Source organism: Amblyraja radiata, chromosome 4 (genome assembly GCF_010909765.2).
Source record: "Amblyraja radiata isolate CabotCenter1 chromosome 4, sAmbRad1.1.pri, whole genome shotgun sequence".
Taxonomy (NCBI): domain Eukaryota; kingdom Metazoa; phylum Chordata; class Chondrichthyes; order Rajiformes; family Rajidae; genus Amblyraja; species Amblyraja radiata.
In genome coordinates this window covers 109,486,878-109,508,833 of record NC_045959.1, presented here as the reverse complement: position 1 = coordinate 109,508,833, position 21,956 = coordinate 109,486,878, and the positions used below count along the sequence as shown (strand labels likewise).

At 46.8% G+C, this 21,956-nt stretch overlaps 1 protein-coding gene across 3 annotated transcripts in view; it reads right to left on the bottom strand.

The window, feature by feature from the left end:
- Positions 1 to 21,956, bottom strand: part of slc4a2 (solute carrier family 4 member 2) — a 203,860-nt gene that overhangs the window by 159,238 nt on the left and 22,666 nt on the right. Inside the window, exon 1 of one of the 3 annotated variants that reach the window (XM_033020208.1) lies at positions 4,291 to 4,422. The exons of the other annotated variants lie outside the window; for them this stretch is intronic. The gene's annotated coding sequence lies outside the window, so the exon portion shown is untranslated. Of the gene's footprint in view, positions 1 to 4,290; positions 4,423 to 21,956 lie in introns of those variants that run through there. 3 annotated transcript variants of the gene reach the window in all.

Below are 21,956 nucleotides of genomic sequence, written 5' to 3'. Positions count from 1 at the left end.
TATTATCTGTAACTTCAAGACCGCACCATTCTGGTTAACTGAGTTGCCCTCGGCTGGATTAGGATAGAACATAGAATAGTGCAGCAAGTCCCTATTGCTGGATGTGGAGAGGATGTTTCCACTGGTGGGAGAGTCTAGGACCTGAGGGAACTGCCTCAGAATTAAAGGACGTACCATGAGAAAGGAAACGAGAGGTTTCTTTAGCTAGAGGGTGGTGAATCTGTGGAATTAATTGCCACAGATGGCTGTGGAGGCCGCCATTGGCATTTCTAAAAAAGAGATTGACAGATTCTTCATAGTGAAGGGTGTCAAACGTTATGAAGAATGGAGTTGAGTGGGAAAGATAGATCCGCCATGGTGGAGTAGGCTCAATAGGCAAAATGTCTTAATTCTGCTCCCCTGACATGAATTTATGAACAGGTCCTTCAGCCCACAATATGTGTGCTGAATATGATGCCAAGTTTGCTAATCTACTTTGCCTGCACATGAACTATGTCCCTCCATTCCTTGCACAACCATGTATCGATCTAAAAGCCCTTCAAACACGAATAGCGTATCTGCCTGCACCACTATCCCCGGCAGGGCATCTCCGGAACCCACTACTCTGCGTTTTAAAAAAAACTTGTCCCGTGCATCTCCTTTAAACTTTTTCTATCTCACCTTGAAGCTACCTCCTCTAGTTTTTGTCATTTCCATCCGGGAAAGAGGTTCTGACTGTTTACTCTATGCCTTTTATACACTTCTATCAGATCTCCCCTCAACCTCCAACACTTCAGAGAAAACAATCCAACATTGTCCAGCCTCACCATATAGTAACCACCCCCTAAACCAGACACCACTCTAGTAAACCTCTTCTGCACCCTCTCTACAGCCTCCACATCCTTCCGGCAATGGGACAACCAGAGCTGCACACATAACTCCAAATGTGGCCTTATCAAAGTCTTACAGAGCTGCAACATGACTTCCTGATTCTTAAACTCAATACTCAACTGATCAACGAAAGCAAGTATACCATATGAATTCTCTGCAATAATCTGTTGAACCAGATTAGAGCCAGCAGATCAGTTTCTCTGGGAATGGACAATAAATGTCAGTGACCCACAGCCTGAAAAATAAAGAAAACCTCTTGATTCCACCAAGATTCGCAGATGTTAATCTTTGCTGTGTACGTTATTCCCCTTGCACAATTTTCTAATTGTGTTTTGCATTGCTGTTTTGGAGTCTTTTTCACTTCATTACTTTGCAGAATTTGAAGTATCATTTGTGTAAAATCTATGTTTCTGTGTATCTGAGTGGTCCGAGTCTATGAGCCTATGATGCTGCTGCAAACAAGATTATGGTTCATTATATCTCTCAGTACTTAGTTAGAATGTCATTGTGCTAGGTGGGATATATGACAATTAAACATTCGTGATTGTTGTACATAATACAATAAACTCGACCTGTCCCTTGTGCAGCCTGGAGAATTTTATTCTCAGTATGAAAGGCGTTCAGCTCCCATGCTCCTCTCAGGATATCCTTCAATGTTTTATTGCCAATTGAAGCCCTCTTGAAGTACAGCCATGGGAATTACAGCAGCCAATTTAACATAGCATGCTTCCTCCATCAGATTTCAGTAATGACCAGATAATCAGTTTTGGTCAACTTGATTGAAAAAAAAACTATTGGCAAAGATAATTGCCCGCTTTCAAAATAGCGTCGCGATCATTTAATTTTAACCGAGTGGATAAATGGGGCCTAGCATTTGTGCGTCATTCAGATGAAATATTAAATGAGTAATGTCAAAGGGATAGTCTGTTGGCAAAGTTTCAGTAGGAGCAGGCTGGAGACAGAGTCATAGAGAAAACAGCTTGGAAAATCATGTTTTATTGTCGTATGTCCCAGGCAGAACAATGACCGAGAGGTACAGGTCCACATTGTCCATTGAGTCCATACAGCATAGAACCTAGCCTTCAGCCAAACTCGTCCATGCCAACCAAGATCCTCTGTCAAAGCTAGTCACATCTCCCCCATATCCCTCTAAATCCATCCTATCCATATAACCATATAACAATTACAGCACGGGCCTGTACCTGTATAAGTGTATTTTACATGTTGTCATTGTGTCTGCCTCAACTAGCTCTGGCAGCTCTTTCCACACCACTCTATGTGAAAAAATTGCCCGTCAGGTTCCTATTAAAACTCCCCCCCCTATTTGAAAACCTATGTCCCCTGGTCCAAACCAACCAATTTTGCACAATTGGTTAATCCCATTTGTCTGTGCAAATACCTTTTCAATTGTATCTGCTTTGATAACTTCCTCTGGCAGCTCATTCCAGATACGGACCACTCTCTGAGTGAAAATGTTGCTCCTGAGCACATTCTTAAATCTCTACCCTCTTACCATAACCTTGTGCCCTCTAGTTTTAGAATCCTCCACCTCGGTAAAAAGATTGTGAGCGTTCACTTTATCCATGCCCCTCATGATATTGTACACCTTAATAAGCTGAAGGGTCCTGACTTGCAACATTGATTCTCCATTCCCTCCCCAGATGCTGACTGACCCACTAGGTTACTCCAGAACTTTGTGTTTTGTTCAAGATTCCAACATTCCCAGTTCCTTGTGTCACCCCTCAGCATTCTACGTTCCAAAGAAAAAGTCCCAGCCTATCCAACCTCTCCCGGTAACTCAAGCCTGCAAGCTAAGGAGACATCCTGGTGAATCTCCTCTGCACTCATTCCAGCTTAATAACATCTATACATAACTAAAACTCTGATCTTGTTATCTTCCGGTTTGGCGGTCTTTCTATTTGCCCCAAAACGGTTCGCGATGGTGCTACGATTTTTCGCCAGTTCACTCACCGTTCTCCTGTGCTGCGAATGCACCATGTTTTGTTCTGATCGGTTGAATGTCATAAAAGTTAGCGAGGTTTAAAAATCTTAAAAACCGCGCGTGCGCAGATCGATCAGTCAGCGCCGCGCAGATTAGTCTCTTCTCCTGTCACTCCCCTGGACAGTCCGCCCCTTCCTGCGCCATCGGGTCTTTACTGGAGCTGAGGATGGCCGGCAGAGGTTTCCAACCGGACTTTCGGAGGGACCCGAAGCAGCCCCGACCCAAGCAGCCCAGCGTCGGAGACCCTGTCCAGTCCAGCCCAGCGTGGGAGACCCAGCCCAGAGTCGGAGACTCAGCCCAGCCCAGAGTCGGAGACACAGCCCAGTCCGGAGTCGGAGATGTCGACAATGGGAAAGTTGAGACTCTGATCCCGGCGGAGGAGAACGACCAGCGACCAGCGCCCGCTGTGAGTTCCCATCGCACCGCCAATTCCAACCACTACCCCTCTGGTCCCCCTCGCTGGCTCCTCCCCCCCCCCTCCCCCGTGAAGCCCTCCTCTCCCCCATGGCTCTTCCCCCATCTTTTCTCCAAGCTCACTACCCCCCACCCACCCCTCTCCCCCCAAACAATCCCCCCTTGCCCACACCCCCCCCCCCCACACCCCCCCCCACCCCCACAACCCCCCCTCCCCCTCACACACCCCCACAACACCAAAACAACCCAACAGAGGACAACAAGGTACCATCCCTGGAGTTCCCACATCTCACCCGTGCCAGCTGTCCTGGCCCAAGACCAACCAAGCCACCCTCAGGACTCAAGCATGAGAAGAGTTTGTGGGTTGAGAGGGATCCATCAAACCCCACACTGGACACAGTGAACCAGTGACCACACACTGTATTTACTCCAAACCCCACGTTGGACACAGTGAGCCAGTGACCACACACCCTATGTGTCCATTAAACCCCACACTGGACACAGTGAGCCAGTGACCACACACTGTATTTACTCCAAACCCCACACTGGACACAGTGAACCAGAACAACCACTACAAATCTGTGTCCACTACAAATCTTGGTCTCCCATTACTGCAGAATAAATCTTATCTAAATCTCCATTCATCGACTGTGAACCTGAACCAGTTACCCTTGGAAACCTCCGACTCCCGCTCCCGGAGAGCATGTTTAGTTAGGAAATTGCTCTTCACTGAACAGCACAGCTGCTGACCTGGCCGTTCCTGCTCACAGCTTCTGATCATCACTGTTCCGTCCCCACAGACCCTCAAGTCTCCCACCACCTGCAACTTCAAACCATCCCAGCTAAACATTCACTTTATTGAAGTGGCCTCAATGAAATGAATCAATCAGGACAATTTCCAGCTCCACTTTTGACTCATCTGGTCTTACACACAGTCGGCAGACCCAAAGTAATTGTTCAACAAATGCAACCAGAAAAAAAACCTCTTTGCAACAGCTACTAACCTGTTGAAGAAACGATCAGAGATTGAAAACACACAGGGGGTCACACAAAATCAGCATCAAAAGACTTGGATCTGTTGGAAGGAGCAGACAGGAAGGAGTGTTCGACTGAGCTGAGCGAAGGCAGCCACAGAAATCGGAGCAATGAGAGCAAGTGGGAACTGAAAGCTGTGCCAAATATTCAAATTCCTGTAACTTAACATGATGATTAAATCAACTTTACTGCACCCACTTTCTCACATGACTCTTTCAAAGAATTACTCAGACATACCGGAGACGAGCGAGCATGTTACAGAGAGTTCGGCGGCACCGAAACCCTCGGGCAACAGGCATTCCACCATGGAAACCATAGACAAGTAAACGGGAGGGTGCCTCCAACACGGCAGCCCCCACCCCTTCACACCGCTCCCACTCCTCAGGCCCCTCACACGGGTGTACAGCATGGAAACAGGCCATTCGGCCACCAAGTCCATGTCGACCAGCATACGCCCGTCGTATTAACCCCATCTCCCAGAGCATGGCTTGTAGCCTTCTGTACCTCGGCAGTTCAAGTGGTTGTCTAAATGTCTCATATATGCTTCCTGTTGAGCATTACAAACATTCACCACCATCCATGAAGAAGAATCCGCTCAGATACCTTACAAATGTACAGTCGAAGGCACTACTCCAGTACGAGTAAGATCCACAACATGCCAGGAACCAGAAGGGAAAGAGGACACATTCAAGTGTCGGCGGGGGGAAAGCCCTGTGGCACAGAGAGAGGCCATGCATCCGTAAGGCCCATCCCTACACCTTCCAGAATAGAACACCCTCTCATTTCTCTCCTCCTGGAACATGCTGTTAAGATAGAAAGTATGCATGACTGGATGGCCTGGATTGGAGATAATCTCTGTCTTGGTGTCAGGTTCCTAGGACACACATTGCCAAACAAAAAGCCTCCATCATAGAGGAACGACAAATATCGCAATATAAACAGCAGCATCTGGTTACGGACGGGATCAGGAAATAAATGGGCCATCGATGGAAATGAAAACCAGGGAAATCCCTCCAGCAGAACGTCACAGTCTGAAAATAATAGAAAAGGATCAGAAAATGTGATCTGTGCCAGCTGGGTCCCGGCAAGTTCAGTGGGGGGCTGATCAAAAGAGCTCTGGGCTTTAAGATCAAAGGGGCAAAGTTTAAAGGAGATGTGTGGGCACTGAGGGTGGTTGGTGCCTGTATAAACAATGTTCCATTTTCCCCGGGTGGAAATGTCAAAGACTAGAGGGCATCCCTTTAATGCGAGAGGGGGAAAGTTTAAAAATGTGTAGGACACTTATTTTTCACACAGAGTGGGGCGGTGGAACGTGCTGCCAGGAGGCGATGGTGGAAACGAATTGGATAGTGGCATTTGAGAGGCTATTTATAGGCACAGATATGCAGGTAGATAAGATTAGTTTATCTTGGCATCATGTTCGGCACAGATATTGTAGGCCGAAGAATCGGTCCCTGTGCTGTACAATTCGATGTTCATAGGCCTGGAGAGAACCAGTGGGAGAGATGTCAGCCGGCACTTCAATGGAGTGGAGACTGTCCCAGCTCTCACCACCAAGAGCAGAAGCAGCAGTGTCACCTCAATACAGGGGTTGGGGATGAGTTGGGAGTGGGGGGGGGGTCAATTAGTTTAGTTCACAGACACGCCATGGAAATAGGGTCTCCAGCCATCATAGACGCCGAGCATCGATCACCCTGATAACTAGTTCTATGTTATCCCACATTGGCATCCACACATTGGCATTACAAACCCGCACATCTTTGGGATGTGGGAGGAAACCGGAACACCCTTCTTGCGGTCACAAAGACAACATGCAATCTCCACCCACACAGTAGCCGAGGTCAGGATTGAACCGTGACTCAGGCACTGTGAGGGAGCAGCTCAACAAGACATGAAGTGCATCAAGACCAGCGACTAGCCATGCAGCGCTCCCTCAGCCCACAGAGCAGTCACTCCACCTCCCCATCCGCTAAATAAATAGAGCAACGCACCATCAGCACCATGGCTTGGACAGAGTGGATGTGGAGAGGATGTTTCCAATAGTGGGAGAGTCTAGGACCAGAAGTCTTAGCCTCAGAATTAAAGGAAGGAGAGGAGGAGAAAGGTCTTTAGTCAGAGGGTGGTAAACCTGTGGAATTCTTTGCCACGGAAGGCTGTGGAGGCCGTCAATATATATTTTTAAGGCAGAGATAGATAGATTCTTGAGTAGTGCAGGTGTCAAGGGTTATGGGGAGAAGGCAGGAGAATAGGGTTCGGAGGGAGAGATAGATCATCCATGATTGAATGGCGGAGTAGACCTGATGGGCTGAATCCATTCCTGTCACTTATGACCTTATGACCTCCCACAGTGCGGCGCTCCCTCAGTACCGCACCTCCCACAGTGCGGCACTCCCTCAGTTCCACCCCTCTAACAGAGTAGCATCCACAATGACTCAGTCGGCCAAGATTACACCCTCCAACCAAACGGCCTGCAGCCTGATCGCTACTATTCTGGTCAAATGCATAGCCAGAGGAGACCAAACGTTGCTAACTCCGCTGGCCAATGACATAAGCCCACAGTAACGTGACTCATTGTCTTCGCACACAGTGTTCCCGAAAGGTAAACTTCTATTTGGACGCAGAACAGAAAAAACATTCATCAAGTGGTAATTATAATTATTTCTATTTATATGGAGCCTTTAAGTGGAGGAAAAATTCCAGAGCACTTTGAAGGAGTGTCACTGGGACATGCTGAGCCGCTTGAGATACTGGAGCAGATGACCAAACGCTTGGTCCAGGGGGAGATGTGAATTTGCCCGAAAGGGGCAAAGAGAGTTAGAGGATGAGTGAGGTTCAGGCAGGGTGTTTAGACAGTTTAGAGTGTTTAATTTGTCATGTGTACTGGCAACGGGACAATGACATTCTCACTTACTGCTCATTAATGCAATAACACACAGATAAATATACAATATTTCAGAATGGCAGGCAGTGACTAGTGGGGTACCACAAGGCTCAGTGCTGGGACCCCAGCTATTTACAATATATATTAATGATTTGGATGAGGGAATTGAATGCAACATCTCCAAGTTTGCGGATGACACGAAGCTGGGGGGCAGTGTTAGCTGTGAGGAGGATGCTAGGAGGCTGCAAGGTGAATTGGATAGGCTGGGTGAGTGGGCAAATGCATGGCAGGTGCAGTATAATGTGGATAAATGTGAGGTTATCCACTTTGGTGGCAAAAACAGGAAAGTAGACTATTACCTGAACGGTGGCCGATTAGGAAAAGGGGAGATGCAACGAGACCTGGGTGTCATGGTACACCAGTCATTGAAAGTAGGCATGCAGGTGCAGCAGGCAGTGAAGAAAGCGAATGGTATGTTAGCATTCATAGCAAAAGGATTTGAGTATAGGAGCAGGGAGGTTCTACTGCAGTTGTACAGGGTCTTGGTGAGACCACACCTGGAGTATTGCGTAGTTTTGGTCTCCTAATCTGAGGAAGGACATTCTTGCCATAGAGGGTGTACAGAGAAGGTTCCCCAGGCTGATTCCTGGTATGTCAGGACTTTCATATGAAGAAAGACTGGATAGAATTGGCTTGTACTTGCTAGAATTTAGAAGATTGAGGGGGGATCTTATATAAACGTACAAAATTCTTAAGGGGTTGGACAGGCTAGATGCAGGAAGATTGTTCCCGATGCTGGGGAAGTCCAGAACAAGGGGTCACAGTTTAAGGATAAAGGGGAAATCTTTTAGGACTGAGATGGATCAGGGGGTATGGAGAGAGAGCAGGTACAGGATACTGAGTTGGATGATCAGCCAGGATCATATTGAATGGCGATGCAGGCTCGAAGGGCCGAATGGCCTACTCCTGCACCTATTTTCTATGTTTCTATGTTTCTAATAATGAATATTACAATAAATTCACAATCAGTAATAGTAGGTGATAAGACCAGAACTGTGTAAAACCAAAGTCCAAAACCAACGTTCATAGTAGATCGTAGTTGAAGGGGCCAGACTATACTTTAGAGATAAAGTAAAACATGGGCGTGAAAACAAGCCCATCAGCCCAAAGAGTCCCCTTCAATCAGTGATCACCACGTGCATTAGGACACAAGCACTATCCTACACGCTAGGGACAATTTTTTTTTTTTTTACCAAATCCAACTAACCTGTAAACCTGTACATCTTTGGAGTGTGGGAGGAAACCACACTCAAGCGAGTGCTCGGAGAAAACCCACACGGGCATACAAACTCCGTCCAGTACACCTATATCCAGCTTTTTTGTGTACCTTCGATTTTCCAGCATCTGCAGTTCCTTCTTGAACACCTATAGTCAGTGTTGAACTCGGATCTCTGGCGCTGTAAGGCAGCAAATCTACCGCTACGCCCCTTTGCTTTAGAGTGTAGCAGGTTGAGGGGTGACCTTATTGAGGTGTACAAAATCATGAGGGACATGAATAAAACACTCACACTCTTTTTCCCCAGGGTCAAGGATTCTAAAGGTAGAGGGTCAAGGTGAGAGGGGAGAGTTTTAAGAGTGACCTCAGGGGCAACCTATTTACTGAGAGGGAAGTCTGTATGTGGAACAATCTGCCAGAGGAAGCTGGAGAAGTGGATCCAATTACAACTTTTTAAATGTCATATGGACAGATAAATGTATATGAAGAGTCCAGATGGATAGCGGCCAAATGCAGGCCAATGGGACTAGTGCAATATGTCAACTTCAGCAGCATGGATAGCTGTACAGCTCTATGACATCAAAAACAAACACAATGGTGATGGTGAACAGGAAGCTGAGAGTGCAAACTCCTAATGATTTACTGAGGTAGCAGCACATCGTCAGACCATACGGATAAAGAGACCGCTGCCCTGTTGAAAGGGCAATACCGAGTGAGTGCTGCATTGCCAAAGGGTACTGTACTGTACTGATGGGAGGAATGGTCTTCTGAATAAGGCTGTGAATCAATGCCGTCTCCCCTCTTGGGCAGATGGAAAAAAATTCCATGGCAGAATTGCATAAAACTAGGAGAACATCTGAGCATCTCAACCAATGTCTGTCCCTCTGCCAAAAGCACATTTGAACTAAAACAGATTAACCATTCATTACTTCCACTGATCTTTTATCAAAGGGATGGCTGTGAGCAGACATATTAATCCCACCCATTCTGGGCCCGATTAAAACTCAAGGGTTTAAGGATTAGTGTCATAATCCATCAGATCTCAGAACCACAATGTTGCTGAAATTGGAACTTCCACTTCAGAGCCAGACCCAGTGCAAAATTCTTTCCTGGCTTTTTCAAACTGACGTTCAGGGGCCTTGGAAGGAGATTTCAATTAATCTGGAGCCAGGAACATAGGGTCCGGGGCATGCCTCACTCCATAAGCACCCCCCCATCTTTCCCAACCCAGGCATAGGAAGTATAGTGTTCGTGCTATACATGCAAGGAGTTTCTATTCCATATGCCAATTAAAATGCAATTGCTGCTGTATAAAATTACATACAAATCATATCCCTTAAGTAAGTCATGAGCATTGATTTCTCTAATTTCAAGTAAAACATAGAAACATAGAAAATAAGTGCAGGAGTAGGCCATTCGGCCCTTCGAGCCTGCACCGCCATTCAATATGATCATGGCTAATCATCCAACTCATGGACCTTGGCTCCTCCTCCTCCTCCCCGGAGGAGGAGGAGCCATCTTGGGGAACGGCTGCTAACCAGCAGCCGTCCGTTTAATTCATTTTTTTCCCAGTTTTTAGTTAGTTTTGTTCGTCGTTTTTTCGGAGAAATTAACTTCTTATTGTGGGGGGAAGGAGGTAACCTTACTTCTAGGTCCCTACCTGGTCGGTGAGGCAGCTTTTTCTCTGGGCTGCCCATCGACCCGTCCTCGTGGCCTGCCAGCGGGCTTGGAGCGCCGTTTCCTGGTGGGGACCGCCCAGCACCTCAGCTTCGGTGGCGGCACAGCGCTGGAGCGCCATCGCGGAGCAGGCAATGCCTTGCCTGGGTCGCCGCGCTGGATCGACGCGCTGGAGCTCCGGTGAGCTGGACCGTCGAGAGCAACACCTCCGGGCTGCGGGTCTGCGGAGCGGAGCGGGCGGTGCCGACATTAACATCGGGAGCCTGGGAGCTCCAACTCGGTGCGTCCTTGTCGGCTGCGGAAGCCGACAATCCCCAGCTAGGAAGCGGCCGTTCCAGGTGGCCCAGCCGCTGTGAGGACTCTCCCGATGCCGGGGCAAGACCACCCGGCTAGAATGGCCAAGAACATCGGGCCTCCGTTGAGGCAACAGCGGTGGCCTTAATAGGCCTGGCTTTTGGGAGAACTGGGGTTGGGGACTGGACTTTTGTGCCTTCCCCCACAGTGGTAACCACTGTGGGGGGATGATTTTTCTGTTTGTTAGTCTGTGTCCAAGATGGCTGTCGGTAGAGAGAGTGGACGCTAGCGCGCTTTAGCTGCCGCTGCTCTCTCTTCACATTGTGCTTTCTTTGATTTTTTTGATTTTGTGTCTTTGGAGCGATTTCTATCTTTAATTTGTGTATTGATGATGTCCTTATTATTTATTTTTCTCCGACTAGATGTTTTTTTTTCTCTTCTGTTTAATCTTTGTAAGGTGACCTTGAGATTTGAAAGGCGCCCGGAAATAAAATTTATTATTATTATTATTAGTATCCTGTACCTGCCTTCTCTCCATACCCCCTGATCCCTTTAGCCACAAGGGCCACATCTAACTCCCTCTTAAATATAGCCAATGAACTGGCCTCAACTACCTTCTGTGGCAGAGAGTTCCAGAGACTCACCACTCTCTGTGTGAAAATTTTTTTTCTCATCTCGGTCCTAAAGGATTTCCCCTTTATCCTTAAACTGTGACCCCTTGTCCTGGACTTCCCCAACATCGGGAACAATCTTCCTGCATCTAGCCTGTCCAACCCCCTAAGAATTTTGTAAGTTTCTATAAGATCCCCCCTCAATCTTCTAAATTCTAGCGAGTACAAGCCGAGTCTATCCAGTCTTTCTTCAAATGAAAGTAACCCTAAAGCCACTTAGGAAACCTGAACGGAAACCTCTGGAGACTTTGTGCCCCACCCAAGGTTTCCGTGCGGTTCCCGGAGGTTTTTGTCAGTCTCCCTACCTGCTTCCACTACATGCAACTTCCGGCAACCACCTGCAACCTCCGGGAACCGCACGAAAACCTTGGGTGGGGCGCGAAGTCTCCAGAGGTTTCCGTTCAGGTTTCCTAAGTGGGATAGGGGCATAACATTCCCTCCCTCCCCTCCTGCCCCACCCCGGTCTTCCCACTGCTTCCAATTTTTGCCTCCTTGTATCCCTTCTTTATCACCTCTTCCCCAGCCAACAATGGGCCACTATGGGCTTCACCCTTCCTAGATCATCTGTTGCCGGCCCTGCTTTTTTCCGGCATTTTCTTATCTCCAGTTCTGTCCCTCCTACTTCCAGTCTGAAGAAGGGTCCCAAGTGCGTCCACATTTCACTTCTAATGTTTCCTGTCTGATACGTTATTGATCTTAAACACCAGCTCTCCCTCTCTCCACAAATGTTGTTTGTCCTGCTGAGCATTTCCCAGCATTTTATGTTTTTGTGCTGTGCCAGTGGTTGTAACTCAGCTGTCGTCCAGAGGCACAGATCCTTCCCCCAGTGATACAAGTCCCAACCCCACCACAGAAGCTGGGGAGTTTCAAAGTCCTCAGCAAAGGGAAGCTGCGGTCATTGCCTGGCCTATGCACACACAATTCCATCTCATTTATTCCATCTATTCTCTTTATCCTGTATCTGTCCACTGTGGACGGCTTGATTGTAATCATGTATAGCATGCAATAAATCAAGCTTTTCTCTACAGGGAAGGAGCAATATGGAGAATTGTCCCTTCATACACACAGGAGTGTTATTGTGTTTACGGGCCTGTAAAGCTATTGCACGGAGGAATGTTATTGTTATGCTGCCAATAAATCTGATAATTAAAGAGAATGCGGGGGGACCTCATTGAAGCATACATAATAGGGAAAGGCTTGGATAGAGTAAATGTGGAGAGGATGTTTCCACTATTGTGAGAGTCTAGGACTAGAGGTCATAGCTTCAGAATTAGGAAGGAGATGAGGGGAAATTTCTTCAGTCAGAGGGTGGTGATTCTGTGGATTATTTTGCCCCAGAAGGCCAAGTCAGTGGATATTTTTACGGCAGAGATAGATAGATTCTGGATTAGCACTGGTGTCAAAGGTTATGGGGAGAAGGCAGGAGAATGGGGCTAGGAGGGAGGGATAGATCAGACATGATTGAATGGAATAGTAGACATGATGGGCCGAATGGCCTAATTCTACTCCTACTCCTTATGACCTTAAACACTCATGATTACAGAGAGGTGGAGGAGCCCGAGAGGGCTGACTGGTGCTTCCCGTTGCTAATACTCAGAAAGCTGTGGAGAGGCTTCTGGCGTGAGTGCCAAGAGATGTCAAAAGCAGTCAGTCTGTGCAGCCGACCCTGGAGGTCCACGGTCAGATACTGGCACCCCTAACTTCCAGGCTAATGAGGTCTCAGTACAGACAGCCTGCTGGTACCTAGGACGATGCCTGCAGAGGGGTGAACATGAAGGCTCTGCTCCAAACTCGGTGCTGGAACAGAGTCAGCACACACTGAGAGAAGGACCATTCACACCCTAATCACTCCCTTTTCTCCCCTCCCCCATCGGGCACGGGGTACAGAAGTGTAAAAATGCATAGCTCCACATTTTCTTCCCAGTTGTTATCAGGCAACTGAACCATCCTTTCACCAACTAGACTGTGGTCCTGGGCTACCATCTACCTCATTAAACATAGACGGAGGGTATCCAATCAGACTTTACGAGACGTTATCTTGTACTAAATGTTATTCTCTTTATCCTGTATCTGTACACTGTGGACGGCTTGATTGTAATCATGTATAGCATGCAACAAATAAAGCTTTTTATTGTACCTTAGTACACGTGACAATAAACTAAACTCAGAACAATTTGGCACCCAGGCAGACCCTTCGGCCCACAATGCCCATACTGAACATGATACCAAATTAAACAACTCCCTTCTGTCTGCACCTGATCCATATCCCTCCATTTCCTGCATATCCATGTGCCTATCTAAAAGAGGCAGAGATAGGGTAGACATCCCCCCGGCCACGGGTACCATGTAATCCCGTGCTACCTGCTCCATGGTCAGATAGTCTCCCCCTTGGTTCTTGGTTCTTGGTCCTCCAAAATATTCCAAATGGAATTTAAACTGGAGACGGTGGGGGGAGGACTTAAGCCAGAAAGGGTTATTGGGAAGAAAGAGCTACTTTAAATTTAGTTGCATCTGGTTGGGTAACTATAGTAGGGTGGAGATTATTCCATGCTTTAATTGTGCGGGGGAAGAACGAATTGCTGTACACATCTGTCTTTGTAGCTGGGATCACAAATTGGATCGAATGCCCTCGTCTGCTCCTAATTGGTTTGGGTTTGGTGTAGGTCTTGTAATCTATGTCGAGCTGACCATTTAACATTTTGTAAAATGGTTTGCCAGGTGAGGAGGGGGCTGTGGACCCCCAGCAGGACCAAAAACAAGACCTGCCCAAGGGCGGATGAGCTTCTAGCGAGCCAACGGCCATCCACACTTCAGTAGAAGTTGCGATCACTGTCGTACATTGCATTGTAAGGAATGATGATAAAGCACACACACCAAAATCCTATACTTCCAGCGACAGGAGTCCGCAGGAACTGGAGGACAGAGACCAGAAACCAGCACCACTGTGTCGCTAATGTTTTCAACGATGATGAATGAATGTAAAAGCCATTATGGTGTATGGGGGGGGGGGAAACTTTTAAAATCTTTCCCCTGCACGGAGAACCCGACCTTTACCCTGTCGGGTCTCCGTTGTCGTTGGGGCTGCAACGTGGAGCGGCCTCCAGCAGGAACGTCCTGGGGCTCCAGTCACGGAGCTGCGGAGCTACTCACCATCATGGAGCTGGCCGAGTCCGGAGCGGGTGGAGCGGTGGTGGCGCGCTGCTGTGACCCGACCGCCGGAGATTCGGAGGCTTACCGCAGGTCTGGTGGACAGTAATATCGGGAGCCCGCGGGTCCCTGCTGGGAGACCGCTTTTCGAGACTTCTGCAACGGCGACTTCACCCGCCCGAATCGCGGGGTCGAGGAGTGCCTGGAGCGTGGCCTTGCATCGCCCGGCGTGGCTTTAATGGCCGCGGGACAATTGCCATCGCCCGCCGGGGGCTTTGACTCTGACATCGGGAGGGGAATGGGGAGTGCAGGGGAGAGATAAGTTTTTTTGCCTTCCATCACAGCGAGGAGGAGATGCGCTGTGATGGATGTCTGTGTAAATTGTGTTGTGTCTTGGGTCTTTTTTTTCATGTGTGTATGACTGTAGAAACAACATTTCATTTGAGCCTCTATGAGGTTCAAGTGACAAATAAATTGTATTGTGTATCTACTTCCACCACAACTCCTGGCTCTGCACCTTTCTCTTAAACTTTGCCCCTCACCTACGCCTATGAATCTTTGACATTTCCACCCAGGGAAAAATGTTCAGATTGTCTACCCTATCTCTGCCTCTCATAATTTTATATACTTCTATCAGGACCCCCCTCAGGCTCCCACACCCCTATGGCATGTCCTCTGTAGCTAAACATCTTGCCCCTAGATCTTCAAACAGCCCAGCCCTTAAAATACATGAAAGTGCTGGTAAACGTTTCAGCTGGCAAGCAACATAAGCACATCTGAAACCTTCAGCCAGGGATTATGAATGTGGAATTCTAAACACCCTCAAACAGATCTTCCCATTGTAAATCACAGAACCCGTAATCCTCTGTTGTAAAACACGACCAGCCCTACCACAGTAAACTAGTGCCCAATCTGATAGTTAATGCATACATATGTGCCTTCCCTGATCCAACAATGAACCATTGTATATTTTCTTGATCATCGTCTGCTTTGATCTCTTTTTGCACCTCACTTTGTACCCTTCCATAATCCGTTTCTCGCTCTCCTGACTCTCAGTCTGAAGAGGATCGCTACCTGAAACATCACCCGTTCCTTCTCTCCAGAGGCTGCCTGCCCTGCTGAGTTACTCCAGCATCTTGTGCCTATCTTCTGTGCAGAGAAAGTATTTGAGAGGCTCCAGCCTCCTTTACTCCAAATCTATCGTCAAGTCCAAATCTCAAGATAGAGCATTAACAGTTGGCTCTCCCAAAACACCCGAGGTCAGGGTTGAACCAGGCTAAGCTGCGGTAGCAGCTCTACTGCCTGCTCCTCAGTCCGCCACTGTCATGTGACGACTGACTGGAATAGAAATCTGATTACACTTCCTTTTGTTGGTTTAGTCATTCCTGCCTACCTCCAGTCCACCTCCCACATCTTCAGTTAATTCCCACTTGTGTATCCAGGAGAACATTGACGTACGTACAGATAATCATGGGTTATTGATCCTTTTGCAACAGCAACAAGCTAGCTGCAACATGTATTTAGCTGCCGAGGTATATGAACACTGAAAATAAACTCCACATCAATTCATGAAACGTCAGGTCACAATCACGAGATTTATTTAGAGACAAACAGGCCTGTCCACCCACCTTGTCCATGCCAACCAAGTTGGCTATTGGGTTAATCCCATTTGCCTGTATTTGGTCCATAGCTCTCTGAAGGCCTCCTATCCATATTTCCAGGAAGTGTCCAACAAATCGCCAAACACATCTTTGAAACTCTGACACGTCCTCGAGCACCAGTCACTTCAACACCAGTTTAAAAAGTAGGTTGGGAGATCGGGACCATATCTTTAGCTGATGAAAAGACTGTTCAGTAGTCTGATAATAGTGTTGCCAAAGCAGTTCCTGAGTTGTGGTATGTACTTTCAATCTTGTATCTCTTCTGCCCAAAGGGCGTGGGGAGAAGAGGGAATGAGTGGACCTTGATTATGTTGGCTGCTTTCCTTAGGCAGCGTGAAGTGTTGAAGGTGGCGAGTCTGGTCCGTGTAATGGACTGGACTACATCCACAACTCTCTGCAATTTTTTTTACAATCTTGGGCAGAGTTGTTACCAAACCAAGCTGAGCTGCGTTCCGATGGGAAGATGCTCCCAATATTTTGAAAGTGGTGCTGATAGAGAGAATGGATGCACTGGTTGACATCTTCCAAATATATTCCAGAATGGCTCTCATAACTTGAAAAGTAATGAAGGAATCCTGCTATTTAACAGAGAAGAGGGAGAGAGAAATCTGCCAACTACAGATCAATTAGCTAATGGTAGTGGTCCGGAAAATGCCAACATCTATTATTAAGGAAGTGGTAACAGGGCACTTAGAAAATAATAATAGGATTGGGCAGAGTCAGCATGGATGTAAGAAAGCAAAATCATATGGAGTTTTGTAACAAGCGGACTAGATATGGTGAAACAAGGGATGTGGTAACCTTGGAATTTCAGAAGATTTAAGTAAGTTGCCACATGAGGTTACAAAACAAAATTAGAGCACACAGTTAATCTTAAATACTAGCGTGGTTGAAGGGATCCCAACAAACAGGAAACAGAGTGGGAAATAAACGGGTTATTTTTGGGTTGCCAATGTCGTGGTATATGATAGACAAAAATGCTGGAGAAACTCAGCGGGTGAGGCAGCATCTATGGAGCGAAGGAAATAGGCAACGTTTCGGGCCGAAACCCTTCTTCAGACATGGTATATGACATGGGTTGGTCACAGCTGCACACAATGCCTCTACTTCCTCAGAGGGATAAGGAAATTCATAATGTCTCCCACAACTCTTACCAACTTCTGCAAGTGTAACGAGAGTGCGATTGGGATGCATCACAGCTTAGTTTTGCAACAGCTCTGCCATAGACCACAAGAAATTGCAGTTGTGGATGTAGCACAATCCAACACACAGACCAGACTCCCTAACATCGACTCCATCTACACTTCACATTGCCTCAGGAAAGCTGCCAAGGATGGAACTGGTGTACCTGGACTTTCAGAAAGCATTTGATAAGGTCCCACACAGGAGATTAGTGGGCAAAATTAGGGCACATGGTATTGGGGGTAGAGTGCTGACATGGATAGAGAAGTGGTTGGCAGACAGGAAACAAAGAGTAGGGATTAACGGTTCCCTTTCAGAATGGCAGGCAGTGACTAGTGGGGTACCGCAAGGCTCGGTGCTGGGACTGCAGCTATTTACAAATATACATCAACGATTTGGATGAAGGGATTCAAAGTAACATTAGCAAATTTGCAGATGACACAAAGCTGGGTGACAGCGTGAACTGTGAGGAGGATGCTATGAGAATGCAGGGTGACTTGGACAGGTTGGGGGAGTGGGCAGATGTTAATGCGGATAAATGTGAGGTTATCCACTTTGGTAGCAAAAACAGGAAGGCAGATTACTATCTAAATGGCGTCAAGAAGGGAAAAAGGGAAGTACAACGGGATCTGGGGGTCCTTGTACATCGGTCTATGAAAGTAAGCATGCAGGTACAGCAGGCAGTGAAGAAAGCAAATGGCATGTTGGCCTTTATAACAAGAGGAATCGCATAAAGGAGCAAAGAGATCCTTCTGCAGTTGTACAGAGCCCTAGTGAGACCACACCTGGAGTATTGTGTGCAGTTTTGGTCCCCTAATTTGAGGAAGGACATTCTTGCTATTGAGGGAGTGCAGCGTAGGTTTACAAGGTTAATTCCCGGGATGGCGGGACTGTCATATGCTGAGAGAATGGAGTGGCTGGGCTTGTACACTCTGGAGTTTAGAAGGATGAGAGGGTATCTCATTGAACCATATAAGATTGTTAAGGGCTTGGACACACTAGAGGCAGGAAACATGTTCCCGATGGTGGGGGAGTTCAGAACCAGGGGCCACAGTTTAAGAATAAGGAGTAAGCCACTTAGAACGGAGACGAGGAAACACTTTTTCTCACAGAGAGTGGTGAGTGTGGAATTCTCTGCCTCAGATGGCAGTGGAGGCAGGTTCTCTGGATGCTTTCAAGAGAGAGCTAGATGGGGCTCTTAAAAATAGCAGAGTCAGGGGATATGAGGTGAGGGCAGGAACGGGGAACTGATTGTGGATGATCAGCCATGATCATGTTGAATGGCGGTGCTGGCTCGAAGGGCCAGATGGCCTACTCCTGCACCTATTGTCTATTGTCGTACCCCGGTCATTTCCGCTTCTCCTCTCTCCTATCCGTCAAAAGATACAAAAGCTTGAAATCACGTACTACCTGATTCAGGAACAGCTTTTCCCCCGCTGTTGTCAGAAACCAAACTCTCCTCCCATAAGCTAGGGTGTAGTTCCGATCTTCCAACCTACCTCATTGCCACCCTTGCAACTTTTATTTAACCTGCACTTTGTCTCCAGGTGTAACGCTATAATACTATTCTGCACTCAGTATTTTTATCTTGTATGGACATGGTGGGCCGAAGTGCATGATTCCCTGCTGCATCCCTAAACTAAACTAAACCACGTGGGTTTTCTCCCGGATGTCCTGTTACCTCCCATACTGCAAAGATGTACAGGTTTGTAGGTTAATTGACGATAAAATTGTCAATTGTGCCTAGTGCGAGTAGGATAGTGTTAATGTGCAGGGATCGCTGGTAGGCATATTACTGCCACGTATACCAAGGTACAGCGAAAAGCTTTTTTCTATCCAGTCAGCAAAAAGACTGCACATGATTCCAATCGAGCCATCCAGTGTACAGATACAGGATAAAGGGAATAACATTTAATGCAACTCTAATAAAGTCCACTTAAAGATAGTTCGAGGGTCTCCAATAAGGTAGATGGCAGCTCAGGACCGCTCTCTAGTTGGTGATATGATAGTTCAGTTGCCTGATAATAGCTGGGAAGAAACCGTCCCTGAATCTAGAGGTGTGCGTTTTCACACTTCTGTACCGCTTGCCTGAAGGGAGAGGAGTGTAAAGGGAGTGACCGGGGTGAAACTAATCCTTCATTATGCTGTTGGCTTTTGACTGTGTAGCCAGATTCTAGACCCCACCCAGGCAGAAGAATCCACATCTCAGCATTCACTCATCCTGTCAATTCCTCTCGTGAGTTACTCCAGCACTTGTGTCCTTTTTGCAAACCAGCATGTGCAGTTCCTTGTTTCTACAACAATTCTATTTCTACTTGACTCTCCGTAATGTGTGTGAGAGTTCTTATTCTGATGACAGGAGTCATGCTGCAAGGTGCATAGTGTTCATGCCACGACAGCGGCCCTGTGCAAATGTGCATGCATCCGTCATATATGTCAAATATTTACCAACCACTTAACATTGACAGCACCAGCTTTGCTTTTCCCACCTGTCAACTCTACAAACCGGTACATAACTTTGTAACTTTGCTCATTCATATAAAGAGCCTTTTCATTCAAGAGAAGGGGGTCAAGGAAAGAGCGTTCACATCGCGGCCCTGTTTTCACCAATCTTTCCACCACCACGCACAAGAAGCACAAGACAGACACCATTGTGTGCAGATGCCGAGAAGTGTGTTCAGCTCTGGCTGACCAACTTAGAATCTTGTGTGTGGACTCGATAAGACGATTCAAGAGAAAGGATCCCAGGATTTTTTCTAGGTTCCTGTTACTCCTGCCAGAATGTTGCCTGGATTAGAGGATGTCAGCTAAAAGAGGTTGGACAAGCTTAGATTGTTTTCTCTGGAGCGTCAGAGGTTGAGGAAGTATATAAAATGATGAGAGGCATATGACAGTCAGACCATTATTCCCAGGATGGAAATGTCAAAGACTAGAGGACATAGCTTTAAGGTGAGGGAGGCAACGTTTAAATCAGACATGTATGGTGAATTTTCTTACACAGGAGTGCCTGGTGGTGGAGGCAGATAGGATAATGGTGCTTGAGGGGCTTTTAGACAGGCACATGGATATGCAGGAAATGGAGGGATATGGATAACATGCAGGCAGATGAGATTAGTTCAACCTGACATGTTCGGCACAGACACTTTGGGCCAAAGTTCCTATGCAGTATTATAATATGTTTTCTGTGCAGCGCTGCAGGGCTGCCTGTTCCACAGCAAACTTAAAATGTCTAAGTAATCTTCTCAAAATACGACAGCCAGATCTATACAATCATCTATCCAGGTTTGGTGTAAATTCTCTGCTACACAATTCCATCTCGCTGGGAATGAAGACAAGCCAAAGGCGATCAATGGGACTAGCTTAGATGGGGAATTTTGGTCTGCGTGGATGAGTTGGGCTGAAGAGCCTGTTTCCATGCTATATTGACTAAGTGCATGAATTGTAATTTTGTTTTCATGATCTGTTAACTAATGTTGCAACTTTCAGCAAGTTAAGTATCTGTACTCCAGATCCTCACGTGCCTCGATTTACTTGTTATCCCACCTGTTGGTGGCCTCATTTTTTCTCCTAAAATATGACGCCTCACAGCTATCAGTAAGATATGCATCACATATTCATTCTGTATGCTAAATGCCTGAAGTATGCATTTTTTGTTGCAACCTTCTGTATCAAGCATACAATGGCATTGATCACAATGTGTACAATTGTATTTCCTTTTACCATATTTAAAATAAACATGAATATGAACAAGTTGCCCATGGCACTTCTCTTTACTTCCTTCAACCATGTAATTCGGTAAATTACCCGTAACTCGCATGCTGCCCATTCTCCTCTCTCAAACTATGATGGCCCTCCAGCGTCTGTGACAGAAGCCAATGGAAATTCAGGCCTCATCGGACTGGAGGAAGGCTGGTCACAGTGCAACCAACGTGCAGGTTCACAAGACCAAGAGCCAACATTTTCTTTATTCCAGATTTACCCCTTGCAGCCTGTGGAGCAGAATCCAGCCAGAATTGAAGAGAACCACAACAGGTGCTGCCTTGAGAAGGCAGCCAATATCATCAAAGACCCACACTACCCTGGCCACGCTCTCATCTCACTGCAATAATCGAGAACAAGGTACAGAAGCCTGAGAACCGTGACCTCCAGGTTCAACAACAGCTTCTTCCCAGCAAACATCAGGCTCGTGAACACGGCACAACACTAACAACAATCCAACCTCAGTCACTGATAGATATACCATGAACTTTGGGTTACATTCTTAGGTTTTTACTTTTATAGATTCCCCTCCCTTACACCCTTCCTCCACCCTGGTCGTTTACTCAATTCCACAGTTCATGACATTGTATCCCTCTTGAGATCACACCTTCCCTGGCCAACAATGGACCCGTTAGGACTTCACCCTGACCCTCATTTGTTGCCGGCCCTGATTGGTCCTGGTCTTTTTTATCCCCCCCCCACCTTTAGTCTGAAGAAGGGTCCCAATCCAAAATATCACACACTTTTTCTCCAGAGTTGCTACCCGACCCGCTGAGTTACCCGATCTGAAACATCATCTATTTTTTCCTGACCTGCTGAGTTACTCCAGCACTTTGTGTTCTACTTTGGTATAAACCAGCATCTGCAGTTCCGTGATTCTACATTCTGCCCGTACATTATGGTCTTGTTACCTAGTATTATTGATTATGAATGTATTTATTGTTGCTTATTCTATATTGACATGGGTGTAATTGGGTTAAAGGGTCTGTAAAGCTGCAGCAAGTAAGAATGTTATTTTTTCCGGTACCGGTATCACAATTAAACACTCTTGACTCTGGAGTCTCTCCGACTGGCTCAAGATATATGT